General features: G+C 41.1%; 1 long non-coding RNA gene across 1 annotated transcript in view; it reads left to right on the forward strand.

Moving 5' to 3' along the window:
• Positions 1-19,113, forward strand: part of LOC122553757 — a 166,043-nt gene that overhangs the window by 50,422 nt on the left and 96,508 nt on the right. The window lies entirely within an intron of this gene.

The following is a 19,113-nucleotide window of genomic DNA, read 5'->3' on the forward strand; positions in this document are numbered from 1 at the left end:
AACATTTATTTGGTTTGGAACAAGGAACAATAAAGCACAGGAACAGGCCCATCAGCCCACAAAGACTGTGCTGGGCACACGATGCCTTTCTAAGCTAAAATTCTTTGGCCTCCATGCATTCCATACCCCTCTGTTCCCTGGTTATTTATGTATTTTTAAGATGCCTCTTAAACATTGCTATTGTGTCCATCTAAACCACTTCCTCTGGCAGTACATTCCAGGCACTTGACACCCTCTGTGTAATAAAACTTGCCTCTCACCTCTCCTTTAAACCTACCCCTTTTTATGTTAAACCTCTCTCCTCTAGTAAATGACATTTCTACCACGTAAAAAGGACTATCCATTCTATCTATGCCGCACATAATTTTGTAAGTGAATGACACAGTGGCTAGCACTGCTGCCTCACAGCACCAGGGTCCCAGGTTCAATTCCAGCCTTGGGTGACTGTCTGTGTGGAGTTTGCTCAAGATGTTCTGGTTTCCTCCCACAGTCTAAAGACGTGCAGGTCAGGCAAATTGGCTGTGCTAAATTGCCCATATCAGAGGAAAATGGGTCTGGGTGGGTTACTCTTCGGAGGGTTGATGTAGACTGGTTGGGCCGAAGTGCCTGTTCCCACACTGTAGGGAATCTAATCTATTAGATCGCCCCTTATCCTTCAAGTGGAAATAAATCAAGTTTGTCCAATCTCTCCTCATATCCAATACCCTCCAAACCAAACAACATCGTAAACCATTTCTGTATCAGCTCCATAGCCTCCACGTCCTTCTGCAAGGTCATGACAAGAACTGAACACAATATTCCAAATGTGGCCCTACTAAAATACAATACAGCTGCAACATGACCAGCCAATTATTATACTCTGTGCCCTAACCGATGAAGGCAAGCATGCCATATGCCTTCTTGACCACCTTATCCACTTGTGTTGCCACTTTTAGAGAATTATGGACCTGTTGCCCTCGATCCCTCTGTATGTTGATGCTACTAAGGATTCTGCCATTTATTGTATATATCCCTCCTACATTAGATAATCTAAACTCCAGCACTTCACATTTGTTTAGATTAAATTCCATCTGCCATTTCTTTGTCCAAATCGCTAGTCTGTCTGTATCTTCTGTATCCTCTGGCAATCCTTCTCACTATCTGCAGCTCCCCAATTCTTTGTGTAATCCACAAACATGTTAATCAAACTTACTAGTTGATCTATTATTCTCCTCCAAATTATTTATATATATATTAGAATCAACAAGGGATCCAACACTGATCTCTGCAGAATACTACTGGTCACAGATATCTAGTCAGAAAAACAACCGACCAATCCTGTTTGTCTTCTATGACTAAGCCAATTCTGTATCCATCTTAGCAGCTCACCATGGATTCCTTCTTTTGTATCACCCTGCCATTTGGGACCTTGTTAGAGGTCTCACTGAAGTCCATACTGACAACATTCATTGCCCTACCCTTGTTCATCATCTATATGACTTCCTCAAAATATTCAATCAAGTTTGTGAGACACAATCAAACCTACAGAAAACCATGCTACATTTCAGCTCATATTTTTCCAAATGTGAGTAGATCCTATCCCTAATGATCTTGTCCAATAATTTTCCTCCCACTGATGTGAGACTCACTGCTCTGTAATTTCCCAGATTATCCCTGTTCCCCAACAAAGGAACAATATTGAGTATTCTCCAGACCTCTGGGACCTCTCCTGTGACTAAAGAGGGTACAAAGATTTTGTACAAGGCTCCAGCATTTTCCTCACCTGCCTTCCCTAGCATTCTGGGATAGACTCCATCTGATCCTGAGGACTTGTCTAGCCTAATGCTTGTTAAAACACCCAATGCCCCCTCCTTTTTTGTATCAATTTGCCTGAGAGGATGAACATCCCTTCTCTACACTCACCATCCATTATGTCCTTCTTCTTTGTGAATACTGGTACAAAGTATTCATTAAGGACCTCGCCCACATCCCCTGGCTCCACACATAAGTTCTCTTCTTTGTCCTTGAGTAAACCTACCCTTTCCCTTACTACCTACTTTCTTCAGTTATTTGTATAAAACGGCTTGTGCATTTCCTTAATCCTGTTTGTCAATGACATTTCATGGCATCTTTTAGCCCTACTTATTCCTTGTTTGAGTTCTTTCCTGCTATCTATGTATTCTTTGAGGGTGTTGTCTGTCTTCAGTTTCCTAAACCTTACATTTGCTTTCTTTCTCTTTTTACTTAAGCTCTCAGTTTCTCTTGTCAGCCAACATCCTTGAATCTTACCATCCTTATCCTTCATTTTCACAGGAACATGTTGGTCCTGAACTCTAATCAACTGGCATTTAAAAGATTCCCACTTGCCAGCAAGTACTAATGACAAAGGCAGAAAAAGAGATGGGGTTCTTGAAAGGGAGGTCAGTGAGTTAGGTAGGAAGTTGAATAGCAGCATCTCTAGGGTTCCAGGCCTCCCAGAGTGATCTCAGGATTACTTCTGTGCCATGTGCCAATGAGGCTAGAAATGTGAAAACTAATAAGAAGTTAAATTTGAACTGGTGTAGCAGGGAGGACTTCAACATTGTGGATCATTGGAATATCTTCAGGGAAGCTGGGCCCATACTTGAGGGGCACTAAAATCCTGGCAAGTAAGTTCGCTAGCTCTACTCAGGTTCAACCTAATGTGGCAGGGGTAGGACAGCAAGTAAAATGACTGAGGAGGAATCAGAGACCTAAAGCCAGTAAACCAACAAAAAAAATAGACAGGGAGAGGTTACTGAACATAGTATGACTGGCAGTCTGAAGTGTATTTGTTTTAATATGAGTATGACAAATAAGGCAGATGACAGTAGAGCATTGATTACTACATATGATTATGATGTTGGAACTATTACAGACACTACATTGAAAGAGTGAAAGGTCTGGCAGCTTAACATTCTGGGATTTAGGTGCTTCAGGTGAGATAGAGGGGGGTGTAAAAGAGGTGGGGGGTTACATTACTGATTAGGGAGAATATCACAGCTATACTGAGGGAGGACACCTTGGAGGGCTCATCCAATGAGGCATTATAGGTTGAGCTCAGGAATAGGCAGGGTGCAATCACGTTGATGGGATTGTATTACAGGTCTCCCAATTTCCAGCAGGTGAGAGAGGAACAGATATGTGGACAAATTATTGGAAATGTAGGAACAACATGATCATTGTGGTAGTGATTTTGACTTCCTCTATATTGACTGGGACTCAGTGCCAGGGGCTAGGTTGTTGGGTGGGGTGGGGCTGGAGTTTGTTAGGTGTGCCCAGGACAGATTTTTTGATATAATATGTACATAGTGCAAAGAAGGAAGAGGCCATACAAGATGTTATTTCAGAGAAGAGCCTCGCCAAGTGATTAAAGTTTTAGTGTGGAGCATTTTGGGAACAGTGACCATAATTCTGCACATTAAATGCTATTTATCAATAAAGATAAGAGTAATCCTTGGGTGAAAGTATTAAATCGGGAGAAGGCTAACTACTACAATATCAGGGAGGAACTGGGGAGTGTAAACTGGGACCAACTGTTGGAGGGTGAATTCTGAAGTAATCTTGAGAAGCCTAGTAGCCTAGTGACACTGCTGTTCAACTTCCTACCCAACTCATTGAACTCTCTTTCAAGGACCCCATCTCTCTGCCTATTTTCACTGGTACCAATATGGACAACTTCTCCTTGCTCACCCTCCCCTTTCAGAATACTCTGTGCCCACTCAGAGACATCCTTTACACTAGCACCAAGGAGACAAAACACCATCCTGCAGTCTTGCTTGCAGCCATAGAAATGCCTATATGTGCCCCAGACTGTCGAGTCCCTCATCACTGCTGCTCACCTCTACTTCAACACTCCCTGCTGTAGAACAGTCCAGCTGCAGGTCTGGGTGCCAATGTGATATATCACGAACAACAGCAGAACACACTTCCAGCATACATGGTCACCGTGGACACTGAAGGTGTCCCTGATTTCCTACATATTCAGAGTGGAGCATTCCATGGGGCTGAGTTCTCTGGTCACTTTGATCCTTATCGACAAAATTAACCTTATCAACTGCAGACAATAATCCAGGAACTAATTCCACAAATATACCCAAGTGTCACCAAACTCAGCTTTCTCACACCCGCTCCCTACTCAAGCAGACGACAACCACAAACAGTAAGCACTTTCTCTGTCCGCAGACACCACTCCACTCAGTCTGCAAACCTGCTTCCTGAGCAGTCATGCCTAGGTCACTCCTCGGGTTGTGAAAACACCCCCAAAATTCCATCCTGAGATTTACCCAGAGGGTTTGCCTCCAGATTTACCCTGCTCCTCAGGTATTTATCCTACTGTTCAGCCCCAGGTTCACTATGACTGACCCCGCTCCTCAGGTATTTATCCTACTGTTCAGCCCCAGGTTCACTCTGACTGACCCCACTCCTCAGGTATTTATCCTAGTGTTCACCCCCGGGTACACTCTGACTGACCCCGCTCCTCAGGTATTTATCCTAGTGTTCACCCCAGGTTCACTCTGACTGACCCCGCTCCTCAGGTAATTATCCTAGTGTTCACCCCCAGGTTCACTCTGACTGACCCCGCTCCTCAGGTATTTATCCTAGTGTTCAGCCCCAGGTTCACTATGACTGACCCCGCTCCTCAGGTATTTATCCTAGTGTTCACCCCCAGGTTCACTCTGACGGACCCCGCTCCTCAGGTATTTATCCTAGTGTTCACCCCCAGGTTCACTCTGACTGACCCCGCTCCTCAGGTATTTATCCTAGTGTTCACCCCCAGGTTCACTCTGACGGACCCCGCTCCTCAGGTATTTATCCTAGTGTTCACCCCCAGGTTCACTCTGACTGACCCCGCTCCTCAGGTATTTATCCTGCTGTACATCCCCAGGTTCACTCTGACTGACCCCACTCCTCAGGTATTTATCCTGCTGTACACCCCCAGGTTCACTCTGACTGACCCCACTCCTCAGGTATTTATCCTGCTGTACACCCCCAGGTTCGCTGCGTTGGTAATGCTGATCTGAGCAGAATCTTTATCGTGATAGAATTGCACAGACACTGCACCTTAACTTAATAAATGGCAGTATGATGGTATGTTATGAAAGTAATTGAATTCACATTTTCACTATTATATGTGTAGAATCATTGGACTGAATTTGAAAGACAGGCCCAGAGTCTTGTTTCTGGAATTGGGAGCAATTGGCGTGTGGACAGCCATCAGGCTGACATTTTGAAATCCATTGCTGCTGGCCCATTTTCCATCCGGGGGTGAAGGAGATGGCTCACCAGCTAGTGGGGAAGGGAGGCTGAGATGGACGTCAGGGCTCACTTGTCACTTTGCTCTGTCACTTTGATCCATCCTCAGAGGCAGCATACCCTGGAGGACAAGACAATACATGAAGGAAGATTCAGGTTGGCCCTTGTGGTTTGCTGATACTTCACTACAGGTTCTCTTCCACAGGTGAGCCCTCAGCCAGATGGATAAAGAAGAGAACAGGAGGTCAATGGCTTGCCATTGGAGATCATCCTCCAAATTGACTGCATCTCGCAAGAGGACTAATGACCTGATGCATTCTATCAAGGTGAGTTCATCACATATTGCTGACCCTCAGCCTTGGTGTGAGATTGGTAGCAAGGCCACACTCACTTAATCACTAGTATTGGGGCCAGACAGCAGCATTTCCTATCAAAGGCAGGTGGTGGTTATGTGTGGTATTTGGTGCCTGATTTAAAGACAATGCCCTCTGACTCTATGGTAAATCAGGATGCACGAGCATTTTTTGTAAGGGAAAAGGAGTGGCTCCCTGCGGCACTTGAGGCTCCTCTCAATGTGATTTTAAAGTAGATAATGGCTCCTCTGCCCCTCTGTTAGACATACTAGTATGTGACATAGGCTTAATTGAGAGAGGAACCTTTTACACTTGTAGAGGGGGATCTGGATATGCCCAGACCCTCCAGGGCTCTATCAGCTGTTATATCTATTCTGGGGGCTGGCAGAGATTATCTACTAAAAATAGTAACAGGAATCTTGCAGACCATCTTCAAAATGAATAATGGAGGAAAAAAATACAAGTTGAATTAATTTCAAGCTTTTCTCAAGTTGAACAGAAGTAAATCATGTTTATTAGATTAATAGAGCCATAAAACTGATAATTCTGACAGATATATTTTTATCTGCACATAATGGACTAGATAGAACCAGAAACATCTCTTCTTATTGAAACAGGTTTTGCTGCATTCTTCAGTCCAGTTAGTCTCTGTAAGTGATTTTGTTGCTGGTTAAAACAATTACTCTACGCAACATCAATCCATTGTTAAAAAGGAACCCACTACGTAAAAATTACAACTAAAAGAATAGTTAATAATACAATTTCATTGACAGGTGCCAAGATTCCTCATGATCTCAGTCTTGCTGTTCACAGGGATTCCTTCCTCATGTTGTCAACAATTCAGCACCCACCATCCAAATGCCCAGCACACAGTGGCAAGGCTGAGAAGCTAACCAATTCATGGTTCAGTCCAACAATTCAAGTTTCCATTGAAGGAGCAAATCTATAGATGAGAACTCACAGAGCAGCATGAACTGGGAAAAGAAACAGCACCAGTGAAAGAAAAGAATTTGAGCCACACAACACTAAAGGGGCTTAACATACACCAATTCTACTCAGCCGTGAGCCCCGAATGTGAATAAACATTCTTATCAACTCTGCTTGGGTTGTTCCTCTGAGCTACTCCACCTCTGCTTGTAGCTGAGTGGTAGCAAGCTGAAGATGTTACTGCCCTGTCTCCTCGGATGACTTTGGTAGTCATCCTCTTACTGTTTGATACTTGGTAAGCCTCAGCAAGAAGAGGGGCACTGACACATGCTGGTTCTTTGTCATTGCAGTTTCTAACTCATGACTAAATATTTAACAGCACTTTGTGAAAATTAAAATTGCAATAACATTCTTTTACTTCATGAATCTTTCAGATGTTTCTTCCTGGGCACATAAAATAGTTTATTTTCAAGATGCACTAATTTCCAAAGCTGATGTGCTCAACCATGAAGCAAAGTATTTAGAAATCATAACAATATGAAGTGAACCTGACTGGTTCTTGCACTATACTGCACAGCTTTAAACATAGTAAGTGATTGACATTTTATGGAAATATTTAATGTAACTTTTCAACTAATAGAGCCAAAAAAAAATGCACGTCTGTTAAAAAAATGAGAAGATTAGAAGCCAGGTGTAAAATTGAAGTTTAAAGTCAAAATGAACATCTTTTTGCATTGTCCACTTGTAAATATTTACTAAGGAAAGCATATCCTGCATAGTTGATCTGTTGCTGCCTTGAGTTTGTCCCAGAATGTTGTAGGAAGGCCTTCAGATCGTGTGCAATCAGGGGACTTTTATGCTGGCTCGTGATGAATGGGCATCCAGTTGTGTGTAAGTACTTCAAACTTTCTGGGTAAATATACTGCTGAAACTGATTGATGTAAATTGTACTGGAGAGTCTGTGATTCAAATCTGTCTGGGGAAATGCAGCAGAGTGTGATTATGTAAATTGTACTAGAGAAAATTTCAATGTGTTGGATACAGTGAGTGCTTCTTTGGTGAATGAGGCAAGAAGGAACGAATGGCATAGGTCTTGAAGAACAGTTGCCCCAGGAGCTGCTTCTTAGGCTGGCAACAGACATCTCTAATGAGGTATGTCTGGTTTTCAAAAGGAGAAGTTTGAAATTTCTAAAGCCACAGATGAATTGCTCTGACATAAATAGCACTTTGCGTTGTCGTATCATATGAATTTAATGTTTTGAAATAAGGAACAAACAATCCCAAAATTGATACCAAGTCAAGAGGGCAAATAGAAGGTAGAACTTAAAACAACCATGCTCAAAGAAAATAAATGCTGAGATTCCAGTGGATGACAAGTACACTAGAACTCATAGCTCGCATCCTAGAGTCTTAAAAAAGATGGATGGAGAGATAGTGGATATACTTGATGCAGTCTTCCAAAATTCCCAGATTCCCCAGGAAATGACCATTGCCAACAAGAAAGAAACTAACCATCACTCCTTTATATTCAATGACATTGCCATCATTGAATCCTCGACTATCAACATTCTTAGGGTTAGCATTGACCAGAAACTGAACTGGTGTAGCTATATAAGTACTGTGATACAATAGCAAGTCAGAGGCGAGAAATCCTGTAACAAGTAACTCACATCCTCCTCCCTAAAGCTTGTCTATTACAAGGCATAAGTCATGAGTGCAATTGAATATGCCACACTTGCCTGGATGAATGCTGCTTCAATAATACTTAAGAAGCTTAACATCATCCAGGAAAAAGCAGGCCACTTGATTGATACCACATGTACAAACATTCACTTCCTCCATAGCAACACTCAGAAACAGTTGTTTGTACCAGCTGCAAGATACACTGCAGAAACTCACCAAATACCTTTAGAAAGCACCTTCCAAAACCATGACCACTTCCACCTAGAAGGACAAGGGCAGCAGATACATGGGAACACCATCACCTGCAAATTGCCATCTGAACCATCCATCATCCTGACTTGGAAATATATCACCAGTGTTGCTGGGTCAGAATCCTGGAACTACTTACAGCATTGTGGGTGTACCTACACCAAAAGGACTGCAGTGGTTCAAGAAAGCAGCTCACCACCACCTTCTCAAGGGTAACCAGAGATAGGCAATAAATGATGGCTAAGCCAGTGATGCCCGCATCCCTTGAATTAATAATAAAAACATATTTGTATAAGGTCCCTAAATATTGGAAAATGACAATGCAACACCAGTGTTTGATAAAGGAGGGAGACAAATGGGAGGAAACCACAAGCCAGTCAGGCTAATATCTATCATTGGAAAATGTCAAAACCAGTATCTAGAAAGTAGTGCAGAATATTTAGGATGTCTTAAGTCAATGAGGCAAAGTCATCAAAATTATGGTTTTGTGAAAGGGAAATCATGTTGGGCAAATTTATTAGATTTCTTTGAGGATTTGTCAAGCAAAATGAACAGAGGAGTGCCTGTAGCACAATAGTATTCCTGCTCCCAACAACCTTTCCACTACAGCCCACACTTTTGGCCTATGTTGACATGGTGCATTGAAGGTCACCTGCAGTGTTGTGTGTCGGCTTGGCTAGTGAAATTCAGCAGCAGCTTCCCAGCAGCCAGGTAGGCAACCTGGATCAGATGAAGACACTTTTACAAGAATGACGAGTTCAGTTTTGCATGGATTAGTGGAGGTTTTGTTCGATAAAGTCATTATGAAAAGGTGGCTTGATGGTGGTTTCTATTTGAGAATTTTAGTCAAAAAAAGCACCATATCATTAAAGAGCAGCTGGATTAAAAGGTGGTGAACTAAGGAATGATGTTGATGAGCCATTGATGGACAGTCTGTCAAGACAGATTGTGACCTCTTTGTTTCGTTCAACAAAATATGACTTCAGCAAGCAGAGAGACTCACCCATTGACTCCCATTGATGCAATTTGTTCTGCAGCTTCTTGATTCCGTACTCGGTGAAATGCTGTCTAGAACTCAAGGGCAGTCACTCTGACCATTGGAATTCAGCTCCTTTGATGGTGCATCAAGCTACTAGGCAGTAGGGAGGTCAGGACTAGAGTATTGTGGAGGGTCACGATAGACATAGGTGGTAATCAGCGGGAGGTTTCTTTGCCCATGTTTAACCTGATGCTATGAGACATCACATGGTCCAGAGTCGATGTTGAGGACTCCTGTGGCAATTTTATGCTGAATTCCCACCATTGTCCTGCTGGCAGTGTGTGCTGAAACCTGGCAATCGTGGAATTTCACACACAGCGAATCCAGAAATGTGCTGGAAAAGCACAGCAGGTCAGGCAGCTTTCGAGGAGCAGGAAAGTTGACATTTCAGGCAAAAGCCCTTCATCAGGGGTGGCCGAAAGGTCAATTTTCTGGATCCTCAGATGCTGCCTGACCTGCTGTGCTTTTCCAGCACCACACGTTTTGACTCTGATCTCCAGCATCTGTAGTCTTTGTTTGTACCTAATCCAGAAACATTACATCTTTACATAGAATTGCAATGACCTCATATACAAAGGCATTGCACTTGTGCAGAAAATGAACACAATATATTGAACTGAAGTTCACTATGGCAGGATGGGGATGGAGATGGGGATGTGACAGGGCAGTGAGGAGGGAAGCAGTGACAACTGGTGGGAGTGAAGACAGGGGGTCAATGAAGGCAAGGGGAGTGTGTGAATGGGAAATAGGCCTCTCTGCCCTATCTCCCACCTCTTCATACCACCCCCTCCCCAATTCACAAATTTAAGTATGAACCTGTTTCAATGTGCATGTATTGAATTTGAGCAGTCAATGGTGTATGTGTCTGATTTCTATCCTGCCATTTCTGCTGGATCCGTTCTGACTGTGGGTCAGGACATATCTAGACATATCTAGAGATCGTGACAGTGACCATGACAGTGTCCAGGACATTTTCTGCAATAATATGATTCTGTGAGCGTGACAGTGTAAGTTTGTTGCTGATGGTTAAGTGACTCAGCTCTCCCAATTCTAACACAAGTTCCCATATATTGGAGGAATTTGCAAAATCTACAGAGCTGTGTTTGCCATTGTCATTTCAGTGCTTAGGTCAATAACAGGTTATCATCAGTTTCATTCTCTTCTTTCAACTCTGTAGCAATTTGATAGAACTGAGAGGCTTACTAAGCCATTTTCAGAGGGTGTTTAAGAATCATTCATCATCCACATTGCTGTGGATCTGAAGTGACATGCAGGTTAGACCAAGTAAGGATGGCAGATTTCCTTCCCAAAAAGATTTTAATGAACCAAATGGGTTATTACAAAAATTGACAATGGTTACATGGTTAGACTAGCTTTAATTATAACTTTATTACTAACTTTGAATTTAATGAGTTACCATAGAATCATAGAGCTGTACAGCACAGAAACAGACGGTTTGGTCCAACTCGTCTATGCCGACCAGATATCCTAAACTGATCTAGTCCTGTTTGCCAGCTTTTGGCCCATATCACTCTAAACCTTTCCAATTCATTTACCCATCCAGATGTGTTTTAAATATCGAAATTGTACCAAACTCTACTACTTCCTCCGGCAGCTCATTCTATACATGCACCACCCTCTGCATGAGAATTTGCCCCTCAGGTCCTTTTTAAATCTTTCTCCTCTCAGCGTAAGCTTTGCTCTCTAGTTTTAGACTTACCTAGCATGTGAAACAAACTTGGCTATTCACCCTATCCATGTTCTTCATGATGCTGGGTTTGAATCGATGTTCCCAGAACATTTGTCTGAGGTTCAGGATACCAGTCCAGTGACATTATCACAACAGAACTACCTGAACTCCACCTCAGTTTCATGGGGAAGTAACTGGTCAAATTGGAATTGTCCTACTTTTTGTGAACAGGACATACCTGGGAAGATTTCCATGTTGCTGGGTGGATGCCAGTGTTACAATGGTAATGGAACAGCTTTACTAAGGGTGTGGTTAATTCTGAAGAACAGGTCCTTAGTATTTTTGCCAGAATGATACAAAATATTCTGTATGTTGGCAATCTGAAACAAATATAGAGAATGTAGGAGAAACTCAGCAAGTCTGACAGCATGAGTAGAGAGAGAAACGGAGATAGCATTTAGAGTTCAGTAAGACCAATCTTCAGAACCTGACAACATTATATTCTTTACAGTATCTAACATCTTCAACCATTTCTTGAAGATAGCGTAAGTGATTCTTGAGACCTCAGGAGGAGGCTAAAACTGAGCACTCCCATTCAGTACTTCCAACTGAATATAGTTAATTTGCTTCAGACTTATATTCTGCACTGATGTACTATGTTCATTATTGACGTATTTATGAAGCTTCATCCTATGGTTATTATTTAATTGTCCTTTCCCGTTCATGAACTGGACTTTGCAGGACTGCAGAGGTTAGCTCTTACCCATTGGTTGTGGGATCATTTACCTTGCATGCTGCTTTCAATTACTTGGCATGCTATGACTTGTTTCAATGAAGAGTACAAGAGGGCATGCCAAGAACAGCACCAGGAATCTTCTAAAGTGAAGACTGTTTCTGGCATGCCTTCCTGCACTCTTCACTGAATCAAGTTTGATATTTTGGCTTGATGATAATGGTAGGGTAGGGAAAATGCTGGGCCATGGGTGACGTGAAGTTGGAACTTTGTCCAGTAAGGACTGCCTTCGATGGATACAAATGCAATGGGTAGATTAGTCAAAACTATGTCAAGTAGGTTTATCCCTCTTGTTGGTTCCCACCACCTGTTTTGTTTTTTATTCTCAACAGTACTTGCAACTGGAATTCAACATTGATGACACGATTCATCACTTCATGGGGTAACCAATATTTGACCTTCTACCATGCAGTCTGGAGTCAATGTTGAAACTCTCAGGAAAACCCCTTCCCAACTATGTAATACTGTGCTGTCACCCCTGCTAGGTGTGCTCAACTGGTAGGATAGGACATAGAAATGGCTGATGATGGTGTTGGTGATTCTGGGACATTATCTGTAAGATACAACTCTCACAGTATGACTATTTGGCTGCTGATTCACCAGACTGTGGGCAAGCACTCTATACATTTTGGTACAAGATCCCCAGTAATGAAAAATGTGCAGAGTTATCAGGGCACAGTGTGTCATTGTTGCTGCCAATTCTGAGGTTGGTGGCAGTAGTCTGTCCAATTTCATTCAGCAGTTTTCTTCCAGCAGTTTTCATTTGACTGAATGACTTACTAGGCAATTTTAGAGAGAGTTAAGTTGGCGAGACCATACTGGGTAGGAAGGGCAAATTTGCTCTCTTAGTGGATATTAATGAAATGGTGGGTTATTTCTGACAAAGACGGTAGCTGCTGTTACTGAGAGCTGATTTTTAATCCTACTTTTTAAAAGTGAATTTAGATTTCACCAACTCGGTGTGTTTCAATTTCAACCCATGTCCACAGCACATTACCCTGGGCTTTTTGATTATTAGTGCAGTGACAATTCCATTGTGCACCACTTCCTGTATGTTGTCCTTGTATGCTTTAGTAGTCAATAGGGGGGTTATGGACTAAGCATAAAAAGGGAATCACATGTTTCCAAGTGGACAGTCTCTTGTTCTCTTTCATTGCCCAAAGATAGTGGGAACATTTGCCTGCCTCAGGATGATTCTGTTGCAGCTGCTGCCAGGATATATGCAGACATGATGATCTGTTAATGAAATGGCATGCTTTGGAGTTTCTGCATCACACCTTGTTTAAACATGGGTTTGCAAAGCCATGTAAGTGCAGTTGATAGCATTCTGTGCTATTAAGAACTGTGCACCCTTGGGAGAACCACTTTCTCATCCCTCCTGCTCCTCTCCAGTAAAAAGAGAATGATGTTTTTGCTCTTGGTGTGCATGGCTTATATCATTTCCCTGAAGCAGCTTTGGACAGTGAACTGGGGAATAGTAACCGCACTGCATTCTACTGCGCAAGAATAAAGTCAACTAAATTTGCAAAAGCAAAAGTAAGTCAAAAGCACCTTACCTACAATTTTGGATGTTTGGTCCTTTGAACAACACTCAGGGGAGGGCCCTTATGCAGTTGAGATAGAAATGTTTAGGACAAGGTGGACTTGTGCTTTGGTGGTGGTTAGTAGATGAAAAAAAAATCACAAGTAACTTGGTGGGGAACAAAAATGTTCAGTTGTGTGTGGAGCACTTCTGGATATATAAACAAAACTGGACTTGTGTGGTTGAAGCTGGCAGATCAAGCATCTGATCAGTTTCAAGATTTGTTTGGTGTTACAGTCTCTCCACTATGGAAGTTTCTGACCTGCTTATGGCACCTCCAGCATGGTGCTGATCCAGTATGCCTTCCATTTTCAACCATTTTGCCACTCATAGAGTCTCCCCAGCATAATGGAGCCAAATGTTTTGTTCATGGCATTTTTCATCTGTTGCAAAGGCAATATCTTCCTTTTAAGTGTAATCTCTCTAAAACACTGTTTGTTTCAAATGAACTTACCAGCACATTCCCAGCCACAGAATACCTATGATTTTAATTTCGCTTTATATTTGGAGTGCTTCTAGATGTTCATGTCATGTTCAATGTTAAGTGTGGTAACAGTAAGCTTAGTTCCACACAATATTTATCAAAGAATTTAATATGAAACTGAAATTTTCATAGGTTGTGCTAAGTATGCTTCTCACAGCACTGATTATACATTTAGAGTGTTCTTGAATGAGTGCTGTAACATATTTACAATCCTATTTGAGAAAACCAACAATAAAGAGATAAAATGGACAATATCCAACAATCTGTAACAAAGATATTCACCTGAGGATGGTAATGGAACTAATTTAAGGTTTTATCATAGTAACAGACATTCTAATTTGCAAATTATGAGCATAAAATAGACTAGGTACCCCAAGGATTCTTACTTGAAAACATGTAGTTCTATTTTCCGTCAACTGTAAACTTTTTATTAGAATTCTAAGGAAAAGAACCTGATGGAAATTGTTACGATATTAATTTTAGCTGTTTTTTTTGGTGAATTTTATAAAATCAAACAGCAATGTTTTTTGGCAGAAGAAGACCACTGGTTCATCTAGCCTTGCCTTCCAAATTGCCTATCAAACCGTAAATCATAATTCTAAGTCAACTACATCTTTTCTGAATTGAAATTCATCTATTCCTTTATAAAATTGATGCATTCTGTTCCAGCAACCTACTGGTAATCTGTTCCAGTATTCTAGCACCCTTTTACAAAGGTTTTTTAAAATTCTTTGACTTACAAAAATATCCCTTAAGCCATAAGTACTGTGTCTGAAAGAAGAACACTTCAGTATCATAATTGTCCATAGATGATAAATGTAAAAACTTCTATTGATCTCTTTGTGCTCATCACTTCCCTTTCAGTTGAGGAATCAGCTGAGTAGCCTTTCTATGGATTCCCTCCAATAAGTCCATGTCCTTCCACTCATATGATAATCAAAATTGAATGCAACGTAGTAATGGCAAGTCCTGGTTCAGACTTTATTCATTGAGACAAGAAGGTGAGACTTACAGTATACAATAAAATAAACACTACAGGCTATGCATTGTTAATATAAAAGATGATTTATCCCACAAAAACTCTGCATGATAATTGGGAGAGAACTTGGTTCTATTAAATTTCATTACAACATAGATCTGACAGGATGGAGGTTTGTCAGTCAAAGGGTCCATAGAGACAAAATTGATTGATATTTTCAATAAATTTCTGGCTTCTTCCAATTAATATTCAACTGTAAGCAGGATGTTGACTAAAATCAAATTTATGTGATTGTTAGCTAGGGTCATTTAAATGGCCCTTCCCTGTTTTCAAAAGATGGAACTGCCAATCTTTGGAATGTGTTTAAGGAACCAATAATTAAAATAATTTATTATGTCCTTATTATCATTTATTTAACATGGCAAAACACTTAACTAGTGCTTTAGATTACAATAACTGCATCATACAATTGAAAAATAACTAATTGACATTGTGGTACAAAATGTTTCTTAACATGCAGAATTATCAGTATCTGTCTAAATTCTAAAGAATTTCCAATATAAGTACTTTGGAATGAATTTAACAAAATGAAAGTTACATGGTTTTGTTTTTCTTAAATTTTTTATGAAGAGAGTTGTGGAGGCTAGATCACTGAAAATACTGAAAGAAGAGGTATCTCAACTTTTGGAATGTCATGGAGTTGATGGCTATGAGGAGTTGCCTTGAATGAGGAATTGAAGCCTGGGACAGACAGCTATAATCTTACAGAATGGTGGGGCAGGCTTCTGGGGCTGAGTTGCCCACTGCTGCTTCTATTCATTTGATGTTATGGTTCAATTGGCAAAGGTATCACTATTCAGTGTACCTGTCAATCAAGATCTGCTCCAGCAGAGTATGGACAGAGTTATAGAAAATATTTGTAGATGTGTGTATGTGTGCTGATATTGGGATGATGACAAAACCAAAGAAGAGCACAAATGAAATTTACTGTCATCAATGGCAGCAAGCTATTGAAAAGGATTTGCTTTCAACAGCAAGATGCGCCAGATGAATGTAGATTATGTCAATCTTTTCAGTCTACCAATCAAGATTATGGGATCGATCCTCACACAGGCATTGTTAAAAATGTATATATACCTGCTTCCTAAGATAAAGAAGACCCACAGAAATGTAAATTTGTAGATTTGTAAATTCCTAGCACCAAATATCCCAACATTTCTGACCAATCATCACCTTGAAGAGAATTCTGAATGAAAGAGGTAATGTATGCATGACAGAAGGGCAATTAACATGTGATAGAATCTCTTAAACTAACAATGAGATCTGAAACGTACAGTCTACATTAATACAACCTGAGGAAATCCTGGAAGTTGATACATCTCAGAAAAGGCTAGAAGCATGCACCGTGAAAGATGGCAAACCAACTGCATTTGGATTAAAAACTCTGTCACAAATATGATCCTTTTATTCCAAATTAAAGCACAATACACTTTCTCTGATCTATCATAAGACTCCATACTTACTTTTTTGATCAGTGATTCATTGGAAATTGAATACAAATCATTGGAAATAGTTTGTTACAAATCACTAACAAATACAACATCAAGACTGGGATTAGAATAGTAAAGTGGTTGTTTTTGACAGGCTCAGAATTAATGGGTCAAAGGACCTTTCCTGTGCTGTATATCTCTATAACAATTACTCTCTGACTACAACTTCTGGTAAAAGTACAGTGACAGGATTTAGATGTCTGCTACAAATGATTACATCAAGCACGCTGAGCAGATTACTAAATCTGAATAAGAATGCAGATATTTCATAATTTGTTAGTAAACTGTATGAACTTCAGGGTGGAAGATGAATCTTAGTCAGCATAACTAAAATCATCTTTAGGAAGAAACAGGTAATGTTCCACAATTGAAGGCAGTAGGGGAAAGTTATTATTAAAGAATGGCCTGATCCAACACAAGACATTCCAGACACACTCATATGTTTTTGACCATACAGAGGTGAGTTAGGTATTCCAAGAGATGTAATATTGAAAGGGAACAAGTCCTTGTACCAGAAACTGAACTGGACTAACCATATAAATATTGTGGCTACAAGAGCAAGTCAGGAGTGTGATGGAATATTTCCCAATTACTTCAATAATTGCATCTCCAACAACATTCAGCAAGCCTGATACATCCAGGACTAGTAACCTACTCAATAGGCATCTCATGCACAAATATCCAATACCTCCATCACTGACACACACTAACAGCTGTGTGTGCCATCTATGAGATATACAGCACAAATTTACCAACGCAAGTCTTTTAAACCCATGACCACTACCTTCCAGCAGATACATGGGGACACTATGAACTGCAATTTCCCCTCCAAGCCACTCCATCGTCCTGACTTGGAAGTATATTGTTCTTCCTTCACTGTTGCTGAGTCCAAATCCTGGAATTCCCTTCCTTATGGCATTGCAGGTCTCCCTATAGTAAAGGGTCTGATATGGTTCAAAAAGGTAGCTCAGTACTACTTTCTCCAGGCCATATATGAATGGGCAGTAAATACTGGCCTAACAAGCAATGTCCATGTCCCATGGATGAATAAAAAACAAAAAATGTTGTACAACCGTTACTGTGAGACAGATAGGGAAAAGACGATGGGGCTTCCTGAGTGAGTGAGTGAGCACGCAGCAAAGAGGCAATGCAGGGTTTACAGTATGGGGTTAGGTGGGTGATGAGTGTGGCTGATACAGGACACTGAGAGTGGTGGAGTATTAGTGCTGGGGGGGTGGAGGTGTGTGCAGTGGCAGACATAGTGTGAGTGTACGGTATCAGAGAGAAGGTGATGGCACTTACACCATTGGCTGAGAGAAGGACATTGACCTTCTTCCCATAGTGATGGGCATTCCTCCAGACAGCTGAAAGCAATCCAACCTATATGGTAACTTCAGATCAGGTTGGCATGGACTAGTGTCAAGGCCTCTCCTGCCAGTCCTGAGGGAGGAATCTGACTGTGACTGTCCCTCCACTGCACCATGCATCCACCAGGACCTTCAGACCCCTGTCTGAAAAGTGGGGCACAAAAATCTCCTCACGTGCAATCTCTGGGGAAAACATCATGAATCATGCAGAGTAGTTCTGTACTGACAGTTCCTGTCTGCTCACTCAATGGCCTTTCAAGATGGCACCGGTGACAAGAAGCTGGTTCATTCCTAGATAGCTGGGCAGTGCCAAGTTCTTCCCAATATGAAAAATGGGAGAATTAGGCATCAAACAAGAGGGACAGCATAGAGACAAGATCAGTAGTCAATAAAGCAAGTTTGGGACAAGAGTGTGAGAAAATTTGATAAGCCTCATGTGAAACATCCTCCATAAAACTTGAAATTGACACTGCCAAAAGTTTATAAAATTTAGCCCACATAGAATAATATCCACACACTGAAGAGATCATATCTGAAAATGCACCACGATATGCAGGCAGACCTTTAGAAAAATGTTTACCAAATAGGGAATATATCTTGTGACAGCCTCACCACATAATTCTTGATGCAACAGTTCACACTGTCCCTTGTTGGATGTAGGATGCTGAAACAAGATTTCTGTTCTTTCATTTTACAACTCAGAGCTACACCTCTGAATGTGGGCTTACCATCACCAAATGAAATCATGTTTGAAGACAAGTTAGGTCTTACCAAGCCATCAAATTCTCAGAAATACAGGACAGAATTCTCAAAAGAAACAAGAAGGAATGGAGCTGGCGCATGGTTGACCTGCAGTTGCAGAACTAACTAACTTGCATTTAGGATAGAAGGTCAGATGATACATCCAATACAGGCAATCTGCTAACTGTGGGTTGTGGTTAGCAATCAATAATTTGCTGATGTTTTGAATCACCCCCAGATCCCTAGTTCTGACACTGAACTTATTTAGGACGGTGAACTGAAGAAGGCGGTAGACAGGCGTTTCAGGGCAAAAGAATCTCTGTGTTTATTAAATACAAAAGCTAAATATAATACAAGAAATACAGGCAAATGCAATAAACATTGAAATTGTCATAATTAACTATACAGAGGACAGTAATTAAA

The sequence above is a fragment of the Chiloscyllium plagiosum genome, chromosome 10 (assembly GCF_004010195.1).
Source record: "Chiloscyllium plagiosum isolate BGI_BamShark_2017 chromosome 10, ASM401019v2, whole genome shotgun sequence".
NCBI classification, from domain to species: domain Eukaryota; kingdom Metazoa; phylum Chordata; class Chondrichthyes; order Orectolobiformes; family Hemiscylliidae; genus Chiloscyllium; species Chiloscyllium plagiosum.